We start from the raw sequence: 10,059 nt of genomic DNA, 5'->3' as shown, positions 1-10,059 counted from the left end.
AAACAGTCCTGCTGACTTCAGTGGAACTGTTCCTGTGCAGGCTCGAGTGCTCTGCTGGAGCACGGTCCGAGGGCCTTACTGAAGGCAATGCCAAAACTCCCATATGCATCAGCGGGGCCAGGATCTCACCCCAAGTGCTCAGCACCATTCAGGATCAAACACCAAGAGGGAAGCAGCTGTCACCTCAGTGCAGCAGCTGAAGGGCTAATTTGTTAACAGAGAGAGGGAGGAACTACCCATGGTATATGAGTTCATGAGGCCAGTTCAGCATCCCTGTGGCCCTGCTCTAATTAAGTGGAGTCTGTCGTCAAGTTACTATTTTATACTGTATCAATTTTAGGTTCTTTAGAATATTTATGATCCATGGGTTAGTAAGTGACATTCTATAGGCTAGGACTGTATATAAGGGAGATAGATATGTAAAATATTCATAATGTTATTTGTTTTGATAATTTGTGACAGTGAAATCTGTAGCCTTCAATATTTTTGTATAAATCTAATAATAATTGCATTACCATCATTACTACGTGTTGAGCACTTTCCATGCATATAGGAAGATTCTCTCTCTCTTTCTCTGGTTTTTTGACTGCATCTATTACTGTGCTATAGAGGTCTGTTCAATTTTCCTTCTGGGATCTATATTTTTGTTAAACAAATGTCTCATTTAATATCTTAGCTTTCTCTCACTAAACACAGGTCAATCAATAGCCTAGAAAGGGCACAGAAGAAATAAACGAGAGTCCAATCCTGCTGCCTTTGAAACGGATGGGAGTTTTGCTGTTGATTTCAATGGGAGCCAGGACTGGATCCTTTGCCATTAGCTATGGGAGAAGGTGGGGAGGGGCCATGACTTTTTCACATCATAATCTCCATCTCCCAGCTCTGCCCTGGGAATTGATGATGCCCCCACTCTCCTCCCCTCCATGGGCCACACTGGCTGGGATTATTTCCCTGTGGCTCACTGTGGGCTCATTTGTTATTCTCTCCCTCAGCTCATGAGAGGGTTGAAATCCAACTAACAACATCTACTGCTCCCACATCTACTGCTTCTCATCTCCTGCTCCCACAACCCTTCAAAAAGTTGGGGAAACTGAGGCACAGAATGGTGTGAGGACTTACCCAACACCACACAGTGAGTCAATGGTACTGCCATGATCTCAGGTGTCCTGGCTGTCAGTTAGATGCTCGATCCACTATCCCACACTGCCTTGAATCAGGCTCCTGCTTGACAGTGGAGAAAGGGAGGGAAGGAGAGAGAAGGCCTGGAAAGGATACACTGTCTGTTTGTCTGTCTCCTCCTTCCCCCATTCCAACTGTGGGTTTTTCTTTTTTAATATTTATTTTATCTCATTCCTGACGTGAAAGATTAAAACAGAAGAGATTAAAAGATTACCCAAAGTGGATGAGATGGAATGTGCTGTCTCTCTTCCTCTCACTGGGGTAGAAATCTAGGAAACCTCACTCTCTCTCTTTGTCTCCCCCTGCCACCTCTTTCCCCACCCTCCTCTGTCTCATCTCCCATTGATCTTTGAAGATCAAAAGGACTTTTGATTTTGAAGTACACAAGTCTGTCCGTCTATCTTGAAGGCCTCTTTCTCATCCCTGTCCCCTAAGGGGGTGATTGAAACATGGTGTGCAGGTCAACAGGCATTTGCGAGGTGGGGTGGGGAGGATGGAGATATGGCGGGGGAGGGGGGGGAAATGGGATTGATGTGGAAAGCTGTCTGCCTGGGATTGGTGCAACCACCATAATGATATCATATCTCCCTTTGTATAGCTGCTCCTTGTGACTCCAGCTCCACTCCTTTTCCTCTCTTCCACGGGACACCCTCATTCCTCCCTGTAAGTCCAGGAATCTGTCCCCTCCAAGGAGGCCCTGGGACATGCCAGGATCAGAGGCAGCCTGTGTCTCACCCTGGGTTCCATCCCCATTCAGAGAGCAGGGTATGAAGGAGAAGCCTGGGATAGACTGAACATTGGGGCCAAGCTCCTCTTTCACCCCAGCACAGGGAGGAATGGGTGGGGTCTGACGGGGAGCCATGAGTGGGAAGAAGGCTGGAATGGAATGAACTGGAGGTAAGATTCTCCTCTCTCTCTCCTGCAGGGCAGGTGGGAGGCGTGTGTCCCATCAGGGTGACATTCCCTAGAGCCCATAGGCAGCTCTGACATGTCTTTTAAGCAGTGGGTCTAGACTCAGATTCAGACATAGCAGAGATCAGCTCCAATTCATTACATGGAGCCTGGGGACAGAGAGCGGAATAACCCTATCTTCCGTTAGATACCAAACTGTGCCTGCCTCCCATTAGGCATACGTCACCCAGAGCCCCTCGTCCTGCACAAATCCATGGCTCCGTGCAGGGTCCTGATGGCTCCCTCCCGGCTCTGGAGGTACACGATGCTCCTGGGTACACATCTGAAAACCTGACCCCATCCTGCCCCTTCAGACTGGGTAGTGGGATTTATTACTCTCCTCTTGAGTGGGGTTTGCAATGGACTGAGCGATGAGTCCGGCTGGCTCAGATTGCGAAGGGTAATTTGGCCAATGCCAGCAGTGCCATGCCCACCCCTGGGCAGGGGCGGCGAGTTATATCTCCACGTGGTGCCTTAGCACCAGCAATATTCAGAGCCCAGGGGCCCAGCTTCACCAATATTTGGGGCCGGGTGTCCCCCCTGACCCCACCTGCTGCCCCCCCCGCACCTCCCCCGAGTGTCCCCCGGCCGCCTCTTGCTGCCCCTGGGAGCCCCCCCCCCCCAGCAGAGCATCCCTGCCTCTGCCTCTTCCATGCTGCCTCTCCACAGCAACTGCTGCCGCAGGGTCCTAGTGCCCCCCTCTCCACTGCCAGGGCACCCTGACTCGGAGCCTGCCCTTCCACCTCAGACCCTTCCCTTTTCCGGTGGGACCCTCCACCAGCACAGGGGGCCCCTCCGCCCGCAGTCACCGCTCCTGCCCCATGCTGGGCAAGGAGGCAGCCCCATCCTTCACCCCCAGTGAGGCTACAGTCAGGGGCAACAGCAGGGGAGGAGGCGCACGCAGCACCCCCCCGGCTCCCACCACGGGGGAGGCGAGGGAGATTCCTGGACCTGAGAGGGGCCCAAGGAGCACATGCAGTGACAGTGGTGGGGGTGAGTGTGCTGCTGGGGGGTCGGGAAAGGGGGGCTCCTCCCCCAGAGCTTGCTGGTGCCGGCAGGGAAAGGGCTGGGGGGAGTCCTCCTCTCTGGCCCCTGTCCCGGAGCAGCCTGCCTACACCCCAAACTCATCCCCAGCCCTGACCTACCCCAGAGCCCACACCCCCAGCCAGAGCTTTCACCCCCCCACCGCACCCTCAACCCTCTATCCTAGCCCTGAGCCCCTCCAACAACCCAAATCCCTCATCTCCAGCCCCAGCCAGAGCCCTCATCCCCCCACACCCCAACCCTCTGCCCCAGCCCTGAGCCCCCTCCAACACCACAAACCCCTATCTCCAGCCCCAGCCATAGCCCTCATCCCCCTGCACTCCAACCCTCTGCTTGAGCCCCTAGCCTCTCTAACCCCCCAAAACCCCCAGACACAGCCCTCACCCCCACACTCCTACTCTCACCCTGAGCCCCTCCCATACCCCAAACCCCTCATTCCCAACCCCAGACAGAGCTCTCACCCCCTACACCCCACTCTTGCCCTGAGCCCCTCCCATATCCCAAACCCCTCATCTGCAGCCACACCCCACAGCCCTCATCCCAGACCCCCTCCCTCTGCACCCCCTCCCATCCCCAAACTCCCTCTCAGAGCCTGCACCCCATCCCCTGCCCCAGCCTAGGGCCTACACCACAGACCTCCTCCCCCACCCAAACTCCCTCCCAGAGCCTTGGGCAGGTGGGGGGCAGAGTTTGGGGAGGGGCGGGTTCTGGGCACCACCAAAATTTCTACAAACCTGCCACCCCTGCCCCTGGGAGCTGATTTCTAGGGCAGAGAACTCGCCAACTCAACTCACCTGTGAGCGCCTGCTAGTCAGCAATCCCGTAGACGTGCCAAGGGGACGACGTTCAGTCTGCCAGTGCCGGCAACATGTCATTGGAACCGGCCTCTATGTACAGGGCTGTTAGGGCAGCAATTGGTACTGGCACTATGCCAAATGAACCCAATCTCTATGTTGCAGAACCCAGTACTGGTAACATTAAAATAGACCCAGGCTCCATTCAGTGCAGAATAAGGCTCTGGTATAATCATCATCATCATGACTACTACTTAGCCCTATGTTGTGCTTTCCATCTCCCAAACAGTGTACATGGAGCAACTAGTTAGTCATGTAAAATGGACCTGGCTTCTCTGAACAGGGCAGCAGGTGCAGAACAAGGTACCAGTGTAATGGACAACAGGCCCTTCCCTTCCCCCTCCCTCTTCTTTCCCACCTTCTGGAGTCCCTGCCCCACGCTGTGAGTGCGGGAACGTCCAACAAAAAAAACCCTTCCGCCAACTTTGTGTTTCTCCCTCTCTCTTTCTCTCCAGCTCCCTGCGAGGGAGGTTCAGAGAAACTAATGAACTAAAAGCCAAGGCCCAGAGAAAGCTGATTCATCCCACGCCCAGGGCCAGCGGCCGGCTCCAAGGAGAGCTGTAAAATCAATCTGTCACTGCTCACCGCATTATAGATCAGTGGAGAGATTCTGACTGCAGCGAGAGGCTGAGCCTGGCCTCCTCATGGGTCCCTCCTTCTTTCCCTCACAGAGCAGGGACTCGGAATGCAGCCCCGGGATGAGGGACTGAAACAGACGGACAGACGGAGGGAGGGAGAGAGAGAGCTCAGCTGGCATGGTGATCAGAATCCCTCTCAATGTGACCCCTTCCCCTGCCACCACTCACCAGGCTCCAAAGGCAGATTACCCTGTGCATACAGCCACTTTCCTCCCCTCCCCCTTCCCACTCATGGGGTCACACCTGGATCAAGAAGTGTGTGTGTGTGGGGTGGGGGGAGATAGGGTGAATGACTTCCTCCCCTCATGCTCCTTTGGGAATGGCTTGCACCTTCCCTCCCCAAACACCCTGAGGGGGCTCTATGGGGCTACTTCAACCCCCCTTCTCCAGAGTGTCATACAGATGCCTTAATGGGGCCCAGACCCTACACCCTTGTCTGCTTACTGATCTTCCTGAAGGGCGACGTTTACGAAACTGAGCGCTGAGGGATGTCTGGAAGGCTAGGCTACTAACGGTGGCAATGGACAGGGGAGAGGAGAAGGCCTTGCTTATTGGGTGATGAACTGGGAGAGGGACTGTCTCTACAGCTGACTTAGGTCGAAGGTGTGGAAAACATTCTTAATGTGTATAGTCCATTCAGCCATGGGATAATCCCCCACGGACATTTACATAATGCAGCGGACAAAGCCGTGAAGAATATATTGCAGGGAAGAATTCTGCACTGGACCAGGGGATGGACCAGATGGGGCATAATATATCTTGTCCATTCATAGTCCCTTGGATTCTCAAGTGTGTGTGTGCACTGTGGGTGGTTTTCCTACAGCTGTGGCTGGGCAAGATAAAGTAGTTTTCCTGAAGCTGGAGAGAGAGTGAGAGAGAGAGAGAGAGAGTGTGTGTGTGTGAGAGAGAGAGACAATTATTCCTTGAGGCTACTGCCAATGCAATATGTGGGTGGAGTGCAGGTAGTTGGTTTCCCTAGCTCTGGGGTACTTGTGTGTTTTGTGTATGGGAGAAAGAATAGCTTTTCTGCAGCTATTGCATGTGTGGGTGAGGGCTGGGGCTACTTTTCCTGCAACTTTGAATCTGAGAGTAAAGGAAGGGGCTATTTTCTCTACACTTGTTGCCTGTGTTTGTGTATGTCTGAGAGATGGGGCGGCTGGGTCAAATTTCAGTAGTGTTGCAACCACACAGCCAGAGTGATGCTCTGAACCCCTCCGGCAGCAGTGGCTCTGATTTAGTATTGGACCACTTCTTAAAAGTGGTTGGGCCCTGGCCCCACCCCGGCTCTACCCCGTGGAACTCTGAGCAAATGTAAAAACCTCGCCCCCCAGCCCTCCATAATTAGTGCCACTGGGAGGGATGAGGCTAGTTTTGTGTGTGTGTATGTGTGTGCGTGTGAGAGAGAGAGGAAGTGTGTCCTAGTGTACAGAGCACTGGACTGGGAGTCAGGAAATGTGGGTTATATTCCCGGTTCTGTCACTGGCCTAATTGCTTACCTTCGGCGAAGTCACTTTACTTCTCTATGCCTCAGTTTCCCCTAACAGTAAAATGGGGATAATGATACTGACCTCCTTTGCAAAGCACTTTGCGATCTATAGATGAAAAGAGCTAAGTATTATTATTATAACAGAGGAGAGAGTTTCTCTATAGTTGTTCCCCACACTTGCGTGTGTGTGTGTGTGTGTGTTTGATAGATGGAGTAGTTATACCATCTTATTGTTCTGTTTAGACAGGCCTAGCACAATGGGCTCCGAGTCCATGACTGGGGCGCCTTGGTAATATTACAATACAAATAATAATAATTAATAATAACATAGCTGTTTCATATGCTTGTGCGGATATGTTTGATCAACAGGGTAGTTTCTCTACAGTTGCTGCATTTTTGTGTGTGATGTCACTTGTTTCCCATCAGCTTCTGTGTGTGTGTGTGTGTGTGTGTGTGTGTGAGAGAGAGAGAGACAGAGAGATGAGTAGTTTCCCAGAAGCTGTTGTATGTGTGTTTATATTTGTGCATAGCTGCTGGTTTCACTCCAGCTGTTGTTTGTGTGCATGTGTGTGTTGGGAGAAGGAGATGTGAGCAGTTTCTCTGCAGCTGCGTTTGAGGGACTTGGACCATTTCCCTTCCATTGTTGCATGTGTGTGTTTGGGTGAAAGACATGAGGAGTTTCTTTGCAGCTGTTGTGTCTGTCTGTGTGTGTTTGTGTCTCAGAGAGTGGCCAGTTTTTCTACAGCTGTGGTGTTTGTGAGTGTGAGGAACAGAGCTATCTTCCTTTCTGCTGCTGCATATATCTAGGTGTGGAAGGACAGGGGGTTGGAGGCAGGCATTATTTTTCTACACCACTTGTGTGTGTCTCTTTCTGTGAGGGATACGATGATTTCCCTGTAGCTGTTGTGCTTGTGTGTATGGGGAATGATAGTGTCTCAGCAGCTATGTAGGTGTATGCCCAGCAGCTGTTGCATGTGTGCAATCGTGTGAGGGGAGGGGGTAGTCTCCCAGCAGCTGTTGCATGTGTGCGATCGTGTGAGGGGAGGGGTGTAGTTCCCAGCAGCTGTTGCATGTGTGCGATTGTGTGAGGGGAGGGGGTAGTCTCCCAGCAGCTGTTGCATGTGTGCGATCGTGTGAGGGGAGGGGTGTAGTTCCCAGCAGCTGTTGCATATGTGTGATCGTGTGAGGGGAGGGGGTAGTCTCCCAGCAGCTGGTGCATGTGTGCGATCGTGTGAGGGGAGGGGTGTAGTTCCCAGCAGCTGTTGCATGTGTGCGATCGTGTGAGGGGAGGGGGTAGTGTCCCAGCAGCTGTTGCATGTGTGCGATCGTGTGAGGGGAGGGGTGTAGTTCCCAGCAGCTGTTGCATGTGTGCGATTGTGTGAGGGGAGGGGGTAGTCTCCCAGCAGCTGTTGCATGTGTGCGATCGTGTGAGGGGAGGGGTGTAGTTCCCAGCAGCTGTTGCATATGTGCGATCGTGTGAGGGGAGGGGGTAGTGTCCCAGCAGCTGTTGCATGTGTGCGATCGTGTGAGGGGAGGGGTGTAGTTCCCAGCAGCTGTTGCATGTGTGCGATCGTGTGAGGGGAGGGGGTAGTGTCCCAGCAGCTGTTGCATGTGTGCGATCGTGTGAGGGGAGGGGTGTAGTTCCCAGCAGCTGTTGCATGTGTGCGATCGTGTGAGGGGAGGGGGTAGTGTCCCAGCAGCTGTTGCATATGTGCGATCGTGTGAGGGGAGGGGGTAGTCTCCCAGCAGCTGTTGCATGTGTGCGATTGTGTGAGGGGAGGGGGTAGTCTCCCAGCAGCTGGTGCATGTGTGCGATCGTGTGAGGGGAGGGGGTAGTCTCCCAGCTGCTGGTGCATGTGTGCGATCGTGTGAGGGGAGGGGGTAGTCTCCCAGCAGCTGGTGCATGTGTGCGATCGTGTGAGGGGAGGGGTGTAGTTCCCAGCAGCTGTTGCATGTGTGCGATCGTGTGAGGGGAGAGGGTAGTCTCCCAGCAGCTGTTGCATGTGTGCGATCGTGTGAGGGGAGGGGTGTAGTTCCCAGCAGCTGGTGCATGTGTGCGATCGTGTGAGGGGAGGGGTGTAGTTCCCAGCAGCTGTTGCATGTGTGCGATCGTGTGAGGGGAGAGGGTAGTCTCCCAGCAGCTGTTGCATGTGTGCGATCGTGTGAGGGGAGGGGTGTAGTTCCCAGCAGCTGGTGCATGTGTGCGATCGTGTGAGGGGAGGGGGTAGTCTCCCAGCTGCTGGTGCATGTGTGTGTTTTAACATATCTAACGGAGGCCCACCCCCTTACCTGTGTGCACCGGAGCTGTGGCTGGGCAAGGCGGTGCAGCCTGGGCGCTAGCTCCAGGGGAGACAGACCTTCGCTTGTCACAGCCTGCCCGGCTGGGAGCAGCAGCGTCGCCTCGCCCCGGAGCCCGGGCCGAAGTAATCACTGGCGGTTTAAATGCCACCACAGCCCCTTCTGCCTGGTGCTCCCCGGGATGCAGCTGCAGCGGCGGCCAATCCCCCGCCTGTCTCCGCCCGCCCCGGCTTCAGCCTCCGTCTCCGCCCGGCCGGGGGGTCGTGAGCCCGGCCGCTGGGCCTCGGGGCAATGAAGCAGCTGGGGGAGAGGGGAACCCACCGTGCAAAGGGGTGAGGCCGGGGGAGGGGGCCCCCGCGCGCACACACACACACAGGCGCGCGCGCGCGGCGGGAGCGCCAGCCCTTGCACGAGCGATCCTGGGAGCCGGGAGGGGTCTGAGAGTCTCCCCGCTGGAGCGGCAGGTACGTGTCTCGCTCGGCGGCGGCTGTGCATGCAGCCTGGGGCTGGCTCCCCGGCTCTTCGTGTCGCCCCGTGTCTCCCAGCCAGGTTAGGGCGAGAAGGATCAAACCCGCCTCTGCATCTCTCCCTCCCCCCCCCCGCCCTCCGATCTCTCTCCAGGGCTGTCGCTGCTTTGGGGCGGGGGGGGGGGGCAGGTGAAGGTTGAGCAGCGGCTCCGAGGGGCTGGCCGGCCAGATAAAGCACACGTGAAGAGGAGAGGGAGGGAGGGAGCCGTGCGTTGCACACCCGTGGTCTCTCTGTGTACCTGGGGATCGTGCATAGCTGCCGAGCCGGCGGCGTGCAGCTGGGGTCGGCTGGATTTCCCCGTTGCAACCCCTGCGGGAACAAGAGGGGTAGGTTTTAATTTTTTGCTGGCAACTATAGGGGCAAGAGAGAGATTATGTAGTCCCCCCCCCGATCTTTTTCTCCAGCCTCTGTGGCTTTGCAAACTTTGGCGGGGATTCTTTGCAGAGGCAGGAGTGCGTGGGTGGCGGGGGTATGTTTTGGGTGGGTGGGGAAAGTCAGCCTCCGGCTGCTGTGCCTGCCTCCCCCGTGCTCTGCTGGCAGGCTCCACTGGCTGCAGGAGGCTCCCCGGGAATGTGTGGTGTGTGCCTGCAGCTGGCCAGCGCCACAGGGGCCAGCCCAGAGAGCCGGGTGCCTGTGTGTGTGTGTGTGTGCTGGGAGCAGGGTGCCCGCGCGCCGGTTTATTGCACCCGAGAAAGTGTGCCCGCATTTGTATCTGTCAGCAGCCCCCTGTTTTGGACCATGGGGTGAGGGGAGGAGAATCTGAACAAGAGGGACCAGGCGCATCCCATTGTCATCCCAGGACAGACCGTGGAGCTGGCCGGAGAGCAGCAGAGATCTGCTGGTGCTGCAGTAGCCGACATGCTCGGGAGGAGCTGTCTGTGCGTCTGCTCCTGTGTGCGCGTGTGGCTGCTGGCCGCCGTGCACATGTGTGTCACCATGCATGCAGGCATGGGCGCCCCGGGACGTGCATGCGTCCTCCTGTGTGTGCACGTGTGAGTGCCCACGGGTGCCGGCCTGCTGCAGGTCGGAGAGAGTGCCCAGCACATGCATGCACGTGTGGGTGGGCCTGGGAAGCGCTGCG

The 10,059-nt window shown here is 55.7% G+C and overlaps 1 protein-coding gene across 1 annotated transcript in view; it reads left to right on the top strand.

The window, feature by feature from the left end:
• Positions 1-8,293: 8,293 nt before the first annotated feature.
• The window catches only part of ELFN2 (extracellular leucine rich repeat and fibronectin type III domain containing 2), a 63,381-nt gene continuing 61,615 nt past the window's right edge, over positions 8,294-10,059 (top strand). The window contains exon 1 of the mRNA XM_007062632.4: positions 8,294-8,914. The gene's annotated coding sequence lies outside the window, so the exon portion shown is untranslated. The remainder of the gene's footprint in view (positions 8,915-10,059) is intronic.

The sequence above is a fragment of the Chelonia mydas genome, chromosome 1 (assembly GCF_015237465.2).
Source record: "Chelonia mydas isolate rCheMyd1 chromosome 1, rCheMyd1.pri.v2, whole genome shotgun sequence".
Taxonomy (NCBI): domain Eukaryota; kingdom Metazoa; phylum Chordata; order Testudines; family Cheloniidae; genus Chelonia; species Chelonia mydas.
Note: the sequence above shows the minus strand (reverse complement) of the source record. Positions and strands in the feature narration are given on the sequence as shown.